Source organism: Engystomops pustulosus, unplaced genomic scaffold (assembly GCF_040894005.1).
Source record: "Engystomops pustulosus unplaced genomic scaffold, aEngPut4.maternal MAT_SCAFFOLD_143, whole genome shotgun sequence".
NCBI lineage: Eukaryota > Metazoa > Chordata > Amphibia > Anura > Leptodactylidae > Engystomops > Engystomops pustulosus.
The window spans coordinates 90,870-111,945 of record NW_027285023.1 but is presented as its reverse complement, the minus strand read 5'-3'; the positions used below and the strand labels follow the sequence as shown (position 1 = coordinate 111,945).

The following is a 21,076-nucleotide window of genomic DNA, read 5'->3' as shown; positions in this document are numbered from 1 at the left end:
GGGGACATCTGTATATAACACCTGATAACACAGGGGACACCTGTATATAACACCTGATAACACAGAGGAGCCTGCATATAACACCTGATAACACAGGGGACACCTGTATATAACACCTGATAACACAGGAGACTCCTGTATATAATACCTGATAACACAGGGGACACCTGTATATAACACCTGATAACACAGAGGAGCCTGCATATAACACCTGATAACACAGGGGACACCTGTATATAACACCTGATAACACAGGAGACACCTGTATATAACACCTGATAACACAGGGGGCACCTGTATATAACAACTGATAACACAGGAGACACCTGTATATAACACCTGATAACACAGGGACACCTGTATATAACACCTGATAACACAGGGGACACCTGTATATAACACCTGATAACACAGGGGACACCTGTATATAACACCTGATAACACAGGGGACACCTGTATATAACACCTGATAACACAGGGGACACCAGTATATAACACCTGATAACACAGGGGACACCAGTATATAACACCTGGTAACACAGGGGACACCTGTATATAACACGTGATAACACAGGGGACACCTGTATATAACACATGATAACACAGGGGACACCTGTATATAACACCTGATAACACAGGGGACACCTGTATATAGCACCTGATAACACAGGGGACACCTGTATATAACACCTGATAACACAGGGGACACCTGTATATAACACCTGATAACACAGGAGAAACCTGTATATAACACGTGATAACACAAGGGACACCTGTATATAACACATGATAAAACAGGAGACACCTGTATATAACACGTGATAACACAGGAGACACCTGTATATAACACATGAAAAAACAGGCGACACCTGTATATAACACGTGATAACACAGGGGACACCTGTATATAACACCTGATAACACAGGGGACACCTGTATATAACACCTGATAACACAGGGGACACCTGTATATAACACCTGATAACACAGGAGACACCTGTATATAACACCTGATAACACAGGGGACACCTGTATATAACACCTGATAGCACAGGGGACACCTGTACATAACACCTGATAACACAGGGGACACCTGTACATAACACCTGATAACACAGGGGACACCTGTATATAACACCTGATAACACAGGAGACACCTGTATATAACACATGATAAAACAGGAGACACCTGTATATAACACCTGATAACACAGGGGGCACCTGTATATAACACCTGATAACACAGGGACACCTGTATATAACACGTGATAACACAGGGGACACCTGTATATAACACCTGATAACACAGGGGACACCTGTATATAACACCTGATAACACAGGAGACACCTGTATATAACACATGATAAAACAGGAGACACCTGTATATAACACCTGATAACACAGGGGGCACCTGTATATAACACCTGATAACACAGGGGGCACCTGTATATAACACCTGATAACACATGGGACACCTGTATATAACAGCTGATAACACAGAGGACACCTGTATATAACACCTGATAACACAGGAGACACCTGTATATAACACCTGATAACACAGGGGGCACCTGTATATAACACCTGATAACATAGGGGACACCTGTATATAACACCTGATAACACAGGGGACACCTGTATATAACACCTGATAACACAGGGGACACCTGTATATAACACCTGATAACACAGGAGACACCTGTATATAACACCCGATAACACAGGGGACACCTGTATATAACACCTGATAACACTGGGGACACCTGTATATAACACCTGATAACACAGGGGGCACCTGTATATAACACCTGATAACACATGGGACACCTGTATATAACAGCTGATAACACAGGGGACACCTGTATATAACACCTGATAACACAGGAGACACCTGTATATAACACCCGATAACACAGGGGACACCTGTATATAACACCTGATAACACTGGGGACACCTGTATATAACACCTGATAACACAGGAGACACCTGTATATAACACCCGATAACACAGGGGACACCTGTATATAACACCTGATAACACAGAGGACACCTGTATATAACACCTGATAACACAGGTGACACCTGTATATAACACCTGATAACACAGAGGACACCTGTATATAACACCTGATAACACAGGAGACTCCTGTATATAACACCTGATAACACAGGGGACACCTGTATATAACACCTGATAACACAGGGGACACCTGTATATAACAGCTGATAACACAGGGGACACCTGTATATAACACCTGATAACACAGAGGACACCTGTATATAATGGGCCACATTTATCACTTTTGTGCGCCTAAATGTAGTAGTTGTGTCTATATACTGTCGCACTGTTTTGCCAGAATTATCACAAGCTACAACCATCTGTGATAAGTATATTTTCTGCCTCTTATTAATCACTTTACTTTAACACAGTTTCGGCGCAATGTTAGATTCGGACACTTACATGTGATCCGGCTACAAGCTCCTCTCTGCTTCTCCCACAGCCCAGAATGAAGATAACACTCACAGCAGCACCCAGGTGTGTGACACCCAGCACCCAGTAATCTCCTCAGCAGCACCCAGGTGTGTGACACCCAGCACCCAGTGACCTCCTCAGCAGTGGCTTCTCCTGGAGGGGATCCCCCAGTGCTGGTCTCCTGCTGCACCCCTGTAATTCTGCAAAGTATCCTCCTCAGATACACGAGTGATACTGTGCAGAATTACATGGGGGACACTTGTATGTACTTTCTGCAACATTCTGCAAACTTCTGCAAAGTTCTCTCTTGCTTTGAGCTCAGGAGTTTGCAGAATGTTTTGTAAAAAGAAGGTGATGAACTATAAATAGAGTCTGCAGCTCTTGTCTGTAGTGTCTGTATTATCTGTACTAGTGTCTGTAGTGTATGTAATGTCTGTATTATCTGTACTAGTGTCTGCAGTGTATGTAATGTCTGTATTATCTGTACTAGTGTCTGCAGTGTATGTAATGTCTGTATTATCTCTACTAGTGTCTGTAGTGTATGTAATGTCTGTATTATCTGCACTAGTGTCTGCAGTGTATGTAATGTCTGTATTATCTGTACTAGTGTCTGCAGTGTATGTAATGTCTGTATTATCTCTACTAGTGTCTGTAGTGTATGTAATGTCTGTATTATCTGTACTAGTGTCTGCAGTGTATGTAGTGTCTGTATTATCTGTACTAGTGTCTGCAGTGTATGTAGTGTGTGTATTATGTGTACTAGTGTCTGCAGTGTATGTAATGTCTGTATTATCTGTACTAGTGTCTGCAGTGTATGTAATGTCTGTATTATCTGTACTAGTGTCTGCAGTGTATGTAAAATCTGTATTATCTGTACTAGTGTCTGCAGTGTATGTAATGTCTATATTATCTGTACTAGTGTCTGCAGTGTATGTAGTGTGTGTATTATCTGTACTAGTGTCTGCAGTGTATGTAGTGTCTGTATTATCTGTACTAGTGTCTGCAGTGTATGTAATGTCTGTATTATCTGTACTAGTGTCTGCAGTGTCTGTATTATCTGTACTAGTGTCTGCAGTGTATGTAATGTCTGTATGATCTGTACTAGTGTCTGCAGTGTATGTAATGTCTGTATGATCTGTACTAGTGTCTGCAGTGTATGTAATGTCTGTATTATCTGTACTTGTGTCTGCAGTGTATGTAATGTCTGTATTATCTGTACTAGTGTCTGCAGTGTCTGTAATGTCTGTATTATCTGTACTAGTGTCTGCAGTGTATGTAATGTCTGTATTATATGTACTAGTGTCTGCAGTGTATGTAATGTCTGTATTATCTGTACTAGTGTCTGCAGTGTATGTAATGTCTGTATTATCTGTACTAGTGTCTGCAGTGTATGTAATGTCTGTATTATATGTACTAGTGTCTGCAGTGTATGTAATGTCTGTATTATCTGTACTAGTGTCTGCAGTGTATGTAATGTCTGTATTATATGTACTAGTGTCTGCAGTGTATGTAATGTCTGTATTATCTGTACTAGTGTCTGCAGTGTATGTAATGTCTGTATTATCTGTACTAGTGTCTGCAGTGTATGTAATGTCTGTATTATCTGTACTAGTGTCTGCAGTGTATGTAATGTCTGTATTATCTGTACTAGTGTCTGTAGTGTATGTAATGTCTGTATTATCTGTACTAGTGTCTGCAGTGTATGTAATGTCTGTATTATCTGTACTAGTGTCTGCAGTGTATGTAATGTCTGTATTATCTGTACTAGTGTCTGTAGTGTATGTAATGTCTGTATTATCTGTACTAGTGTCTGCAGTGTGTGTAATGTCTGTATTATCTGTACCAGTGTCTGCAGTATATGTAATGTCTGTATTATATGTTCTAGTGTCTGCAGTATATGTAATGTCTGTATTATCTGTACTAGTGTCTGCAGTGTATGTAATGTCTGTATTATCTGTACTAGTGTCTGCAGTGTATGTAATGTCTGTATTATCTGTACTAGTGTCTGCAGTATATGTAATGTCTGTATTATCTGTACTAGTGTCTGCAGTGTATGTAATGTCTGTATTATCTGTACTAGTGTCTGTAGTGTATGTAATGTCTGTATTATCTGTACTAGTGTCTGTAGAGCATCTTATGTCTGTATTATATGTTCTAGTGTCTGCAGAGTATCTAATGTCTGTATTATATGTTCTAGTGTCTGCAGAGTATCTAATGTCTGTATTATCTGTACTAGTGTCTGCAGTGTATGTAGTGTCTGCATTATCTGTACTAGTGTCTGCAGTGTATGTAGTGTCTGTATTATCTGTACTAGTGTCTGCAGTGTATGTAATGTGTGTATTATCTGTACTAGTGTCTGCAGTGTATGTAATGTCTGTTTTATCTGTACTTGTGTCTGCAGGGTATGTAATGTCTGTATGATTTGTACTAGTGTCTGCAGTGTATGTAATGTGTGTATTATCTGTACTAGTGTCTGCAGTGTATGTAATGTCTGTATTATCTGTACTAGTGTCTGCAGTGTATGTAATGTCTGTTTTATCTGTACTAGTGTCTGCAGTGTATGTAATGTCTGTATGATTTGTACTAGTGTCTGCAGTGTATGTAATGTCTGTATGATTTGTACTAGTGTCTGCAGTATATGTAATGTCTGTATTATCTGTACTAGTGTCTGCAGTGTCTGTAATGTCTGTATTATCTGTACTAGTGTCTGCAGTGTATGTAGTGTCTGTATTATCTGTACTAGTGTCTGCAGTGTATGTAAAGTCTGTATTATCTGTACTAGTGTCTGCAGTGTATGTAATGTCTGTATTATCTGTACTAGTGTCTGCAAAGTATCTAATGTCTGTATTATCTGTACTAGTGTCTGCAGTGTATGTAATGTCTGTATTATCTGTACTAGTGTCTGCAGTGTATGTAGTGTCTGTATTATCTGTACTAGTGTCTGCAGTGTATGTAATGTCTGTATTATCTGTACTAGTGTCTGTAGTGTATGTAATGTCTGTATTATCTGTACTAGTGTCTGCAGTGTATGTAATGTCTGTATTATCTGTACTAGTGTCTGCAGTGTATGTAATGTCTGTATTATCTGTACTAGTGTCTGCAGTGTATGTAATGTCTGTATTATCTGTACTAGTGTCTGCAGTGTATGTAAAATCTGTATTATCTGTACTAGTGTCTGCAGTGTATGTAATGTCTATATTATCTGTACTAGTGTCTGCAGTGTATGTAATGTCTGTATGATCTGTACTAGTGTCTGCAGTGTATGTAATGTCTGTATTATCTGTACTTGTGTCTGCAGTGTATGTAATGTCTGTATTATCTGTACTAGTGTCTGCAGTGTCTGTAATGTCTGTATTATCTGTACTAGTGTCTGTAGTGTATGTAATGTCTGTATTATCTGTACTAGTGTCTGCAGTGTATGTAATGTCTGTATTATCTGTACTAGTGTCTGCAGTGTATGTAATGTCTGTATTATCTGTACTAGTGTCTGCAGTGTAGTAATGTCTGTATTATCTGTACTAGTGTCTGCAGTGTCTGTAGTGTGTGTATTATCTGTACTAGTGTCTGCAGTGTATGTAATGTCTGTATTATATGTACTAGTGTCTGCAGTGTATGTAATGTCTGTATTATCTGTACTAGTGTCTGCAGTGTATGTAATGTCTGTATTATCTGTACTAGTGTCTGCAGTGTATGTAATGTCTGTATTATCTGTACTAGTGTCTGCAGTGTATGTAATGTCTGTATTATCTGTACTAGTGTCTGTAGTGTATGTAATGTCTGTATTATCTGTACTAGTGTCTGCAGTGTATGTAATGTCTGTATTATCTGTACTAGTGTCTGCAGTGTATGTAATGTCTGTATTATCTGTACTAGTGTCTGTAGTGTATGTAATGTCTGTATTATCTGTACTAGTGTCTGCAGTGTGTGTAATGTCTGTATTATCTGTACCAGTGTCTGCAGTGTGTGTAATGTCTGTATTATATGTTCTAGTGTCTGCAGTATATGTAATTTTTGTATTATCTGTACTAGTGTCTGCAGTGTATGTAATGTCTGTATTATCTGTACTAGTGTCTGCAGTATATGTAATGTCTGTATTATCTGTACTAGTGTCTGCAGTGTATGTAATGTCTGTATTATCTGTACTAGTGTCTGTAGTGTATGTAATGTCTGTATTATCTGTACTAGTGTCTGCAGTGTGTGTAATGTCTGTATTATATGTTCTAGTGTCTGCCGAGCATCTTATGTCTGTATTATATGTTCTAGTGTCTGCAGAGTATCTAATGTCTGTATTATATGTTCTAGTGTCTGCAGAGTATCTCATGTCTGTATTATATGTTCTAGTGTCTGCAGTGTATGTAGTGTCTGCATTATCTGTACTAGTGTCTGCAGTGTATGTAGTGTCTGTATTATCTGTACTAGTGTCTGCAGTGTATGTAATGTGTGTATTATCTGTACTAGTGTCTGCAGTGTATGTAATGTCTGTTTTATCTGTACTTGTGTCTGCAGGGTATGTAATGTCTGTATGATTTGTACTAGTGTCTGCAGTGTATGTAATGTCTGTATTATCTGTACTAGTGTCTGCAGTGTATGTAATGTCTGTATTATCTGTACTAGTGTCTGCAGGGTATGTAATGTCTGTATGATTTGTACTAGTGTCTGCAGTGTATGTAATGTCTGTATTATCTGTACTAGTGTCTGCAGTGTATGTAAAATCTGTATTATCTGTACTAGTGTCTGCAGTGTATGTAATGTCTATATTATCTGTACTAGTGTCTGCAGTGTATGTAATGTCTGTATGATCTGTACTAGTGTCTGCAGTGTATGTAATGTCTGTATTATCTGTACTTGTGTCTGCAGTGTATGTAATGTCTGTATTATCTGTACTAGTGTCTGCAGTGTCTGTAATGTCTGTATTATCTGTACTAGTTTCTGTAGTGTATGTAATGTCTGTATTATCTGTACTAGTGTCTGCAGTGTATGTAATGTCTGTATTATCTGTACTAGTGTCTGCAGTGTATGTAATGTCTGTATTATCTGTACTAGTGTCTGCAGTGTATGTAGTGTCTGTATTATCTGTACTAGTGTCTGCAGTGTATGTAATGTCTGTATTATATCTACTAGTGTCTGCAGTGTATGTAATGTCTGTATTATATGTACTAGTGTCTGCAGTGTATGTAATGTCTGTATTATCTGTACTAGTGTCTGCAGTGTATGTAATGTCTATATGATCTGTACTAGTGTATGCAGTGTATGTAATGTCTGTATTATCTGTACTAGTGTCTGTAGTGTATGTAATGTCTGTATTATCTGTACTAGTGTCTGTAGTGTATGTAATGTCTGTATTATCTGTACTAGTGTCTGCAGTGTATGTAATGTCTGTATTATCTGTACTAGTGTCTGCAGTGTATGTAATGTCTGTATTATCTGTACTAGTGTCTGCAGTGTATGTAATGTCTGTATTATCTGTACTAGTGTCTGCAGTGTATGTAAAATCTGTATTATCTGTACTAGTGTCTGCAGTGTATGTAATGTCTATATTATCTGTACTAGTGTCTGCAGTGTATGTAATGTCTGTATGATCTGTACTAGTGTCTGCAGTGTATGTAATGTCTGTATTATCTGTACTTGTGTCTGCAGTGTATGTAATGTCTGTATTATCTGTACTAGTGTCTGCAGTGTCTGTAATGTCTGTATTATCTGTACTAGTGTCTGTAGTGTATGTAATGTCTGTATTATCTGTACTAGTGTCTGCAGTGTATGTAATGTCTGTATTATCTGTACTAGTGTCTGCAGTGTATGTAATGTCTGTATTATCTGTACTAGTGTCTGCAGTGTATGTAATGTCTGTATTATCTGTACTAGTGTCTGCAGTGTATGTAATGTCTGTATTATCTGTACTAGTGTCTGCAGTGTTTGTAGTGTGTGTATTATCTGTACTAGTGTCTGCAGTGTATGTAATGTCTGTATTATATGTACTAGTGTCTGCAGTGTATGTAATGTCTGTATTATCTGTACTAGTGTCTGCAGTGTATGTAATGTCTGTATTATCTGTACTAGTGTCTGCAGTGTATGTAATGTCTGTATTATCTGTACTAGTGTCTGTAGTGTATGTAATGTCTGTATTATATGTACTAGTGTCTGCAGTGTATGTAATGTCTGTATTATCTGTACTAGTGTCTGCAGTGTATGTAATGTCTGTATTATCTGTACTAGTGTCTGCAGTGTATGTAATGTCTGTATTATCTGTACTAGTGTCTGCAGTGTATGTAATGTCTGTATTATCTGTACTAGTGTCTGCAGTGTATGTAATGTCTGTATTATCTGTACTAGTGTCTGCAGTGTATGTAATGTCTGTATTATCTGTACTAGTGTCTGCAGTGTCTGTAGTGTGTGTATTATCTGTACTAGTGTCTGCAGTGTATGTAATGTCTGTATTATATGTACTAGTGTCTGCAGTGTATGTAATGTCTGTATTATCTGTACTAGTGTCTGCAGTGTATGTAATGTCTGTATTATCTGTACTAGTGTCTGCAGTGTATGTAATGTCTGTATTATCTGTACTAGTGTCTGCAGTGTATGTAATGTCTGTATTATCTGTACTAGTGTCTGCAGTGTATGTAATGTCTGTATTATCTGTACTAGTGTCTGTAGTGTATGTAATGTCTGTATTATCTGTACTAGTGTCTGCAGTGTGTGTAATGTCTGTATTATCTGTACTAGTGTCTGCAGTGTGTGTAATGTCTGTATTATATGTTCTAGTGTCTGCAGAGCATCTAATGTCTGTATTATATGTTCTAGTGTCTGCAGAGTAACTAATGTCTGTATTATATGTTCTAGTGTCTGCAGAGTATCTAATGTCTGTATTATCTGTACTAGTGTCTGCAGTGTATGTAGTGTCTGTATTATCTGTACTAGTGTCTGCAGTGTATGTAGTGTCTGTATTATCTGTACTAGTGTCTGCAGTGTATGTAATGTGTGTTTTATCTGTACTAGTGTCTGCAGTGTATGTAATGTCTGTTTTATGTGAACTAGTGTCTGCAGTGTATGTAATGTCTGTATGATTTGTACTAGTGTCTGCAGTGTAAGTAAAGTCTGTATTATCTGTACTAGTGTCTGCAGTGTATGTAATGTCTGTATTATCTGTACTAGTGTCTGCAGTGTCTGTAATGTCTGTATTATCTGTACTAGTGTCTGCAGTGTATGTAATGTCTGTATTATCTGTACTAGTGTCTGTAGTGTATGTAATGTCTGTATTATCTGTAATAGTGTCTGCAGTGTGTGTAATGTCTGTATTATATGTTCTAGTGTCTGCAGAGCATCTTATGTCTGTATTATATGTTCTAGTGTCTGCAGAGTATCTAATGTCTGTATTATATGTTCTAGTGTCTGCAGAGTATCTAATGTCTGTATTATCTGTACTAGTGTCTGCAGTGTATGTAGTGTCTGCATTATCTGTACTAGTGTCTGCAGTGTATGTAGTGTCTGTATTATCTGTACTAGTGTCTGCAGTGTATGTAATGTGTGTATTATCTGTACTAGTGTCTGCAGTGTATGTAATGTCTGTTTTATCTGTACTTGTGTCTGCAGGGTATGTAATGTCTGTATGATTTGTACTAGTGTCTGCAGTGTATGTAATGTCTGTATTATCTGTACTAGTGTCTGCAGTGTATGTAATGTCTGTATTATCTGTACTAGTGTCTGCAGTGTATGTAATGTCTGTTTTATCTGTACTAGTGTCTGCAGTGTATGTAACGTCTGTATGATTTGTACTAGTGTCTGCAGTGTATGTAATGTCTGTATGATTTGTACTAGTGTCTGCAGTATATGTAATGTCTGTATTATCTGTACTAGTGTCTGCAGTGTCTGTAATGTCTGTATTATCTGTACTAGTGTCTGCAGTGTATGTAGTGTCTGTATTATCTGTACTAGTGTCTGCAGTGTATGTAAAGTCTGTATTATCTGTACTAGTGTCTGCAGTGTATGTAATGTCTGTATTATCTGTACTAGTGTCTGCAAAGTATCTAATGTCTGTATTATCTGTACTAGTGTCTGCAGTGTATGTAATGTCTGTATTATCTGTACTAGTGTCTGCAGTGTATGTAGTGTCTGTATTATCTGTACTAGTGTCTGCAGTGTATGTAATGTCTGTATTATCTGTACTAGTGTCTGCAGTGTATGTAATGTCTGTATTATATGTACTAGTGTCTGCAGTGTATGTAATGTCTGTATTATATGTACCAGTGTCTGCAGTGTATGTAATGTCTGTATTATCTGTACTAGTGTCTGCAGTGTATGTAATGTCTATATGATCTGTACTAGTGTATGCAGTGTATGTAATGTCTGTATTATCTGTACTAGTGTCTGCAGTGTCTGTAATGTCTGTATCATCTGTACTAGTGTCTGTAGTGTATGTAATGTCTGTATTATCTGTACTAGTGTCTGTAGTGTATGTAATGTCTGTATTATCTGTACTAGTGTCTGCAGTGTATGTAATGTCTGTATTATCTGTACTAGTGTCTGCAGTGTATGTAATGTCTGTATTATCTGTACTAGTGTCTGCAGTGTATGTAATGTCTGTATTATCTGTACTAGTGTCTGCAGTGTATGTAAAATCTGTATTATCTGTACTAGTGTCTGCAGTGTATGTAATGTCTATATTATCTGTACTAGTGTCTGCAGTATATGTAATGTCTGTATGATCTGTACTAGTGTCTGCAGTGTATGTAATGTCTGTATTATCTGTACTTGTGTCTGCAGTGTATGTAATGTCTGTATTATCTGTACTAGTGTCTGCAGTGTCTGTAATGTCTGTATTATCTGTACTAGTGTCTGTAGTGTATTTAATGTCTGTATTATCTGTACTAGTGTCTGCAGTGTATGTAATGTCTGTATTATCTGTACTAGTGTCTGCAGTGTATGTAATGTCTGTATTATCTGTACTAGTGTCTGCAGTGTATGTAATGTCTGTATTATCTGTACTAGTGTCTGCAGTGTCTGTAGTGTGTGTATTATCTGTACTAGTGTCTGCAGTGTATGTAATGTCTGTATTATATGCACTAGTGTCTGCAGTGTATGTAATGTCTGTATTATCTGTACTAGTGTCTGCAGTGTATGTAATGTCTGTATTATCTGTACTAGTGTCTGCAGTGTATGTAATGTCTGTATTATCTGTACTAGTGTCTGTAGTGTATGTAATGTCTGTATTATTTATACTAGTGTCTGCAGTGTATGTAATGTCTGTAATATCTGTACTAGTGTCTGTAGTGTATGTAATGTCTGTATTATCTGTACTAGTGTCTGCAGTGTGTGTAATGTCTGTATTATCTGTACCAGTGTCTGCAGTGTGTGTAATGTCTGTATTATCTGTACTAGTGTCTGTAGTGTATGTAATGTCTGTATTATCTGTACTAGTGTCTGCAGTGTGTGTAATGTCTGTATTATATGTTCTAGTGTCTGCAGTATATGTAACGTCTGTATTATCTGTACTAGTGTCTGCAGTGTATGTAATGTCTGTATTATCTGTACTAGTGTCTGTAGTGTATGTAATGTCTGTATTATCTGTACTAGTGTCTGCAGTCTATGTAATGTCTGTATTATCTGTACTAGTGTCTGCAGTGTATGTAATGTCTGTATTATCTGTACTAGTGTCTGTAGTGTATGTAATGTCTGTATTATCTGTACTAGTGTCTGCAGTGTATGTAATGTCTGTAATATCTGTACTAGTGTCTGTAGTGTATGTAATGTCTGTATTATCTGTACTAGTGTCTGCAGTGTGTGTAATGTCTGTATTATCTGTACCAGTGTCTGCAGTGTGTGTAATGTCTGTATTATCTGTACTAGTGTCTGCAGTGTATGTAATGTCTGTAGTATCTGTACTAGTGTCTGTAGTGTATGTAATGCCTGTATTATCTGTACTAGTGTCTGCAGTGTGTGTAATGTCTGTATTATATGTTCTAGTGTCTGCAGTATATGTAATGTCTGTATTATCTGTACTAGTGTCTGCAGTGTATGTAATGTCTGTATTATCTGTACTAGTGTCTGTAGTGTATGTAATGTCTGTATTATCTGTACTAGTGTCTGCAGTGTATGTAATGTCTGTATTATATGTTCTAGTGTCTGCAGAGCATCTTATGTCTGTATTATATGTTCTAGTGTCTGCAGAGTATCTAATGTCTGTATTATATGTTCTAGTGTCTGCAGAGTATCTAATGTCTGTATTATCTGTACTAGTGTCTGCAGTGTATGTAGTGTCTGCATTAACTGTACTAGTGTCTGCAGTGTATGTAGTGTCTGTATTATCTGTACTAGTGTCTGCAGTGTATGTAATGTCTGTTTTATCTGTACTTGTGTCTGCAGGGTATGTAATGTCTGTATGATTTGTACTAGTGTCTGCAGTGTATGTAATGTCTGTATTATCTGTACTAGTGTCTGCAGTGTATGTAATGTCTGTATTATCTGTACTAGTGTCTGCAGTGTATGTAATGTCTGTTTTATCTGTACTAGTGTCTGCAGTGTATGTAATGTCTGTATGATTTGTACTAGTGTCTGCAGTGTATGTAATGTCTGTATGATTTGTACTAGTGTCTGCAGTATATGTAATGTCTGTATTATCTGTACTAGTGTCTGCAGTGTCTGTAATGTCTGTATTATCTGTACTAGTGTCTGCAGTGTATGTAGTGTCTGTATTATCTGTACTAGTGTCTGCAGTGTATGTAAAGTCTGTATTATCTGTACTAGTGACTGCAGTGTATGTAATGTCTGTATTATCTGTACTAGTGTCTGCAAAGTATCTAATGTCTGTATTATCTGTACTAGTGTCTGCAGTGTATGTAATGTCTGTATTATCTGTACTAGTGTCTGCAGTGTATGTAATGTCTGTATTATCTGTACTAGTGTCTGCAGTGTATGTAGTGTCTGTATTATCTGTACTAGTGTCTGCAGTGTATGTAATGTCTGTATTATCTGTACTAGTGTCTGCAGTGTATGTAATGTCTGTATTATCTGTACTAGTGTCTGCAGTGTATGTAGTGTCTGTATTATCTGTACTAGTGTCTGCAGTGTATGTAATGTCTGTATTATCTGTACTAGTGTCTGCAGTGTATGTAATGTCTGTATTATCTGTACTAGTGTCTGCAGTGTATGTAGTGTCTGTATTATCTGTACTAGTGTCTGCAGTGTATGTAATGTCTGTATTATCTGTACTAGTGTCTGCAGTGTATGTAATGTCTGTATTATATGTACTAGTGTCTGCAGTGTATGTAATGTCTGTATTATATGTACTAGTGTCTGCAGTGTATGTAATGTCTGTATTATCTGTACTAGTGTCTGCAGTGTATGTAATGTCTATATGATCTGTACTAGTGTATGCAGTGTATGTAATGTCTGTATTATCTGTACTAGTGTCTGCAGTGTCTGTAATGTCTGTATTATCTGTACTAGTGTCTGTAGTGTATGTAATGTCTGTATTATCTGTACTAGTGTCTGTAGTGTATGTAATGTCTGTATTATCTGTACTAGTGTCTGCAGTGTATGTAATGTCTGTATTATCTGTACTAGTGTCTGCAGTGTATGTAATGTCTGTATTATCTGTACTAGTGTCTGCAGTGTATGTAATGTCTGTATTATCTGTACTAGTGTCTGCAGTGTATGTAATGTCTGTATTATCTCTACTAGTGTCTGTAGTGTATGTAATGTCTGTATTATCTGTACTAGTGTCTGCAGTGTATGTAGTGTCTGTATTATCTGTACTAGTGTCTGCAGTGTATGTAGTGTGTGTATTATGTGTACTAGTGTCTGCAGTGTATGTAATGTCTGTATTATCTGTACTAGTGTCTGCAGTGTATGTAATGTCTGTATTATCTGTACTAGTGTCTGCAGTGTATGTAAAATCTGTATTATCTGTACTAGTGTCTGCAGTGTATGTAATGTCTATATTATCTGTACTAGTGTCTGCAGTGTATGTAGTGTGTGTATTATCTGTACTAGTGTCTGCAGTGTATGTAGTGTCTGTATTATCTGTACTAGTGTCTGCAGTGTATGTAATGTCTGTATTATCTGTACTAGTGTCTGCAGTGTCTGTATTATCTGTACTAGTGTCTGCAGTGTATGTAATGTCTGTATGATCTGTACTAGTGTCTGCAGTGTATGTAATGTCTGTATGATCTGTACTAGTGTCTGCAGTGTATGTAATGTCTGTATTATCTGTACTTGTGTCTGCAGTGTATGTAATGTCTGTATTATCTGTACTAGTGTCTGCAGTGTCTGTAATGTCTGTATTATCTGTACTAGTGTCTGCAGTGTATGTAATGTCTGTATTATATGTACTAGTGTCTGCAGTGTATGTAATGTCTGTATTATCTGTACTAGTGTCTGCAGTGTATGTAATGTCTGTATTATCTGTACTAGTGTCTGCAGTGTATGTAATGTCTGTATTATATGTACTAGTGTCTGCAGTGTATGTAATGTCTGTATTATCTGTACTAGTGTCTGCAGTGTATGTAATGTCTGTATTATATGTACTAGTGTCTGCAGTGTATGTAATGTCTGTATTATCTGTACTAGTGTCTGCAGTGTATGTAATGTCTGTATTATCTGTACTAGTGTCTGCAGTGTATGTAATGTCTGTATTATCTGTACTAGTGTCTGCAGTGTATGTAATGTCTGTATTATCTGTACTAGTGTCTGTAGTGTATGTAATGTCTGTATTATCTGTACTAGTGTCTGCAGTGTATGTAATGTCTGTATTATCTGTACTAGTGTCTGCAGTGTATGTAATGTCTGTATTATCTGTACTAGTGTCTGTAGTGTATGTAATGTCTGTATTATCTGTACTAGTGTCTGCAGTGTGTGTAATGTCTGTATTATCTGTACCAGTGTCTGCAGTATATGTAATGTCTGTATTATATGTTCTAGTGTCTGCAGTATATGTAATGTCTGTATTATCTGTACTAGTGTCTGCAGTGTATGTAATGTCTGTATTATCTGTACTAGTGTCTGCAGTGTATGTAATGTCTGTATTATCTGTACTAGTGTCTGCAGTATATGTAATGTCTGTATTATCTGTACTAGTGTCTGCAGTGTATGTAATGTCTGTATTATCTGTACTAGTGTCTGTAGTGTATGTAATGTCTGTATTATCTGTACTAGTGTCTGTAGAGCATCTTATGTCTGTATTATATGTTCTAGTGTCTGCAGAGTATCTAATGTCTGTATTATATGTTCTAGTGTCTGCAGAGTATCTAATGTCTGTATTATCTGTACTAGTGTCTGCAGTGTATGTAGTGTCTGCATTATCTGTACTAGTGTCTGCAGTGTATGTAGTGTCTGTATTATCTGTACTAGTGTCTGCAGTGTATGTAATGTGTGTATTATCTGTACTAGTGTCTGCAGTGTATGTAATGTCTGTTTTATCTGTACTTGTGTCTGCAGGGTATGTAATGTCTGTATGATTTGTACTAGTGTCTGCAGTGTATGTAATGTGTGTATTATCTGTACTAGTGTCTGCAGTGTATGTAATGTCTGTATTATCTGTACTAGTGTCTGCAGTGTATGTAATGTCTGTTTTATCTGTACTAGTGTCTGCAGTGTATGTAATGTCTGTATGATTTGTACTAGTGTCTGCAGTGTATGTAATGTCTGTATGATTTGTACTAGTGTCTGCAGTATATGTAATGTCTGTATTATCTGTACTAGTGTCTGCAGTGTCAGTAATGTCTGTATTATCTGTACTAGTGTCTGCAGTGTATGTAGTGTCTGTATTATCTGTACTAGTGTCTGCAGTGTATGTAAAGTCTGTATTATCTGTACTAGTGTCTGCAGTGTATGTAATGTCTGTATTATCTGTACTAGTGTCTGCAAAGTATCTAATGTCTGTATTATCTGTACTAGTGTCTGCAGTGTATGTAATGTCTGTATTATCTGTACTAGTGTCTGCAGTGTATGTAGTGTCTGTATTATCTGTACTAGTGTCTGCAGTGTATGTAATGTCTGTATTATCTGTACTAGTGTCTGTAGTGTATGTAATGTCTGTATTATCTGTACTAGTGTCTGCAGTGTATGTAATGTCTGTATTATCTGTACTAGTGTCTGCAGTGTATGTAATGTCTGTATTATCTGTACTAGTGTCTGCAGTGTATGTAATGTCTGTATTATCTGTACTAGTGTCTGCAGTGTATGTAAAATCTGTATTATCTGTACTAGTGTCTGCAGTGTATGTAATGTCTATATTATCTGTACTAGTGTCTGCAGTGTATGTAATGTCTGTATGATCTGTACTAGTGTCTGCAGTGTATGTAATGTCTGTATTATCTGTACTTGTGTCTGCAGTGTATGTAATGTCTGTATTATCTGTACTAGTGTCTGCAGTGTCTGTAATGTCTGTATTATCTGTACTAGTGTCTGTAGTGTATGTAATGTCTGTATTATCTGTACTAGTGTCTGCAGTGTATGTAATGTCTGTATTATCTGTACTAGTGTCTGCAGTGTATGTAATGTCTGTATTATCTGTACTAGTGTCTGCAGTGTAGTAATGTCTGTATTATCTGTACTAGTGTCTGCAGTGTCTGTAGTGTGTGTATTATCTGTACTAGTGTCTGCAGTGTATGTAATGTCTGTATTATATGTACTAGTGTCTGCAGTGTATGTAATGTCTGTATTATCTGTACTAGTGTCTGCAGTGTATGTAATGTCTGTATTATCTGTACTAGTGTCTGCAGTGTATGTAATGTCTGTATTATCTGTACTAGTGTCTGCAGTGTATGTAATGTCTGTATTATCTGTACTAGTGTCTGTAGTGTATGTAATGTCTGTATTATCTGTACTAGTGTCTGCAGTGTATGTAATGTCTGTATTATCTGTACTAGTGTCTGCAGTGTATGTAATGTCTGTATTATCTGTACTAGTGTCTGTAGTGTATGTAATGTCTGTATTATCTGTACTAGTGTCTGCAGTGTGTGTAATGTCTGTATTATCTGTACCAGTGTCTGCAGTGTGTGTAATGTCTGTATTATATGTTCTAGTGTCTGCAGTATATGTAATTTTTGTATTATCTGTACTAGTGTCTGCAGTGTATGTAATGTCTGTATTATCTGTACTAGTGTCTGCAGTATATGTAATGTCTGTATTATCTGTACTAGTGTCTGCAGTGTATGTAATGTCTGTATTATCTGTACTAGTGTCTGTAGTGTATGTAATGTCTGTATTATCTGTACTAGTGTCTGCAGTGTGTGTAATGTCTGTATTATATGTTCTAGTGTCTGCCGAGCATCTTATGTCTGTATTATATGTTCTAGTGTCTGCAGAGTATCTAATGTCTGTATTATATGTTCTAGTGTCTGCAGAGTATCTCATGTCTGTATTATATGTTCTAGTGTCTGCAGTGTATGTAGTGTCTGCATTATCTGTACTAGTGTCTGCAGTGTATGTAGTGTCTGTATTATCTGTACTAGTGTCTGCAGTGTATGTAATGTGTGTATTATCTGTACTAGTGTCTGCAGTGTATGTAATGTCTGTTTTATCTGTACTTGTGTCTGCAGGGTATGTAATGTCTGTATGATTTGTACTAGTGTCTGCAGTGTATGTAATGTCTGTATTATCTGTACTAGTGTCTGCAGTGTATGTAATGTCTGTATTATCTGTACTAGTGTCTGCAGGGTATGTAATGTCTGTATGATTTGTACTAGTGTCTGCAGTGTATGTAATGTCTGTATTATCTGTACTAGTGTCTGCAGTGTATGTAAAATCTGTATTATCTGTACTAGTGTCTGCAGTGTATGTAATGTCTATATTATCTGTACTAGTGTCTGCAGTGTATGTAATGTCTGTATGATCTGTACTAGTGTCTGCAGTGTATGTAATGTCTGTATTATCTGTACTTGTGTCTGCAGTGTATGTAATGTCTGTATTATCTGTACTAGTGTCTGCAGTGTCTGTAATGTCTGTATTATCTGTACTAGTTTCTGTAGTGTATGTAATGTCTGTATTATCTGTACTAGTGTCTGCAGTGTATGTAATGTCTGTATTATCTGTACTAGTGTCTGCAGTGTATGTAATGTCTGTATTATCTGTACTAGTGTCTGCAGTGTATGTAGTGTCTGTATTATCTGTACTAGTGTCTGCAGTGTATGTAATGTCTGTATTATATCTACTAGTGTCTGCAGTGTATGTAATGTCTGTATTATATGTACTAGTGTCTGCAGTGTATGTAATGTCTGTATTATCTGTACTAGTGTCTGCAGTGTATGTAATGTCTATATGATCTGTACTAGTGTATGCAGTGTATGTAATGTCTGTATTATCTGTACTAGTGTCTGTAGTGTATGTAATGTCTGTATTATCTGTACTAGTGTCTGTAGTGTATGTAATGTCTGTATTATCTGTACTAGTGTCTGCAGTGTATGTAATGTCTGTATTATCTGTACTAGTGTCTGCAGTGTATGTAATGTCTGTATTATCTGTACTAGTGTCTGCAGTGTATGTAATGTCTGTATTATCTGTACTAGTGTCTGCAGTGTATGTAAAATCTGTATTATCTGTACTAGTGTCTGCAGTGTATGTAATGTCTATATTATCTGTACTAGTGTCTGCAGTGTATGTAATGTCTGTATGATCTGTACTAGTGTCTGCAGTGTATGTAATGTCTGTATTATCTGTACTTGTGTCTGCAGTGTATGTAATGTCTGTATTATCTGTACTAGTGTCTGCAGTGTCTGTAATGTCTGTATTATCTGTACTAGTGTCTGTAGTGTATGTAATGTCTGTATTATCTGTACTAGTGTCTGCAGTGTATGTAATGTCTGTATTATCTGTACTAGTGTCTGCAGTGTATGTAATGTCTGTATTATCTGTACTAGTGTCTGCAGTGTATGTAATGTCTGTATTATCTGTACTAGTGTCTGCAGTGTATGTAATGTCTGTATTATCTGTACTAGTGTCTGCAGTGTTTGTAGTGTGTGTATTATCTGTACTAGTGTCTGCAGTGTATGTAATGTCTGTATTATATGTACTAGTGTCTGCAGTGTATGTAATGTCTGTATTATCTGTACTAGTGTCTGCAGTGTATGTAATGTCTGTATTATCTGTACTAGTGTCTGCAGTGTATGTAATGTCTGTATTATCTGTACTAGTGTCTGTAGTGTATGTAATGTCTGTATTATATGTACTAGTGTCTGCAGTGTATGTAATGTCTGTATTATCTGTACTAGTGTCTGCAGTGTATGTAATGTCTGTATTATCTGTACTAGTGTCTGCAGTGTATGTAATGTCTGTATTATCTGTACTAGTGTCTGCAGTGTATGTAATGTCTGTATTATCTGTACTAGTGTCTGCAGTGTATGTAATGTCTGTATTATCTGTACTAGTGTCTGCAGTGTATGTAATGTCTGTATTATCTGTACTAGTGTCTGCAGTGTCTGTAGTGTGTGTATTATCTGTACTAGTGTCTGCAGTGTATGTAATGTCTGTATTATATGTACTAGTGTCTGCAGTGTATGTAATGTCTGTATTATCTGTACTAGTGTCTGCAGTGTATGTAATGTCTGTATTATCTGTACTAGTGTCTGCAGTGTATGTAATGTCTGTATTATCTGTACTAGTGTCTGCAGTGTATGTAATGTCTGTATTATCTGTACTAGTGTCTGCAGTGTATGTAATGTCTGTATTATCTGTACTAGTGTCTGTAGTGTATGTAATGTCTGTATTATCTGTTCTAGTGTCTGCAGTGTATGTAATGTCTGTATTATCTGTACTAGTGTCTGTAGTGTATGTAATGTCTGTATTATCTGTACTAGTGTCTGCAGTGTGTGTAATGTCTGTATTATCTGTACTAGTGTCTGCAGTGTGTGTAATGTCTGTATTATATGTTCTAGTGTCTGCAGAGCATCTAATGTCTGTATTATATGTTCTAGTGTCTGCAGAGTAACTAATGTCTGTATTATATGTTCTAGTGTCTGCAGAGTATCTAATGTCTGTATTATCTGTACTAGTGTCTGCAGTGTATGTAGTGTCTGTATTATCTGTACTAGTGTCTGCAGTGTATGTAGTGTCTGTATTATCTGTACTAGTGTCTGCAGTGTATGTAATGTGTGTTTTATCTGTACTAGTGTCTGCAGTGTATGTAATGTCTGTTTTATGTGAACTAGTGTCTGCAGTGTATGTAATGTCTGTATGATTTGTACTAGTGTCTGCAGTGTAAGTAAAGTCTGTATTATCTGTACTAGTGTCTGCAGTGTATGTAATGTCTGTATTATCTGTACTAGTGTCTGCAGTGTCTGTAATGTCTGTATTATCTGTACTAGTGTCTGCAGTGTATGTAATGTCTGTATTATCTGTACTAGTGTCTGTAGTGTATGTAATGTCTGTATTATCTGTAATAGTGTCTGCAGTGTGTGTAATGTCTGTATTATATGTTCTAGTGTCTGCAGAGCATCTTATGTCTGTATTATATGTTCTAGTGTCTGCAGAGTATCTAATGTCTGTATTATATGTTCTAGTGTCTGCAGAGTATCTAATGTCTGTATTATCTGTACTAGTGTCTGCAGTGTATGTAGTGTCTGCATTATCTGTACTAGTGTCTGCAGTGTATGTAGTGTCTGTATTATCTGTA

The 21,076-nt window shown here is 36.8% G+C and overlaps 1 protein-coding gene across 1 annotated transcript in view; it reads right to left on the bottom strand.

The window, feature by feature from the left end:
• The window catches only part of LOC140108523 (NACHT, LRR and PYD domains-containing protein 3-like), a 96,890-nt gene that overhangs the window by 21,449 nt on the left and 54,365 nt on the right, over positions 1–21,076 (bottom strand). The gene's annotated exons all lie outside the window — the stretch shown is intronic.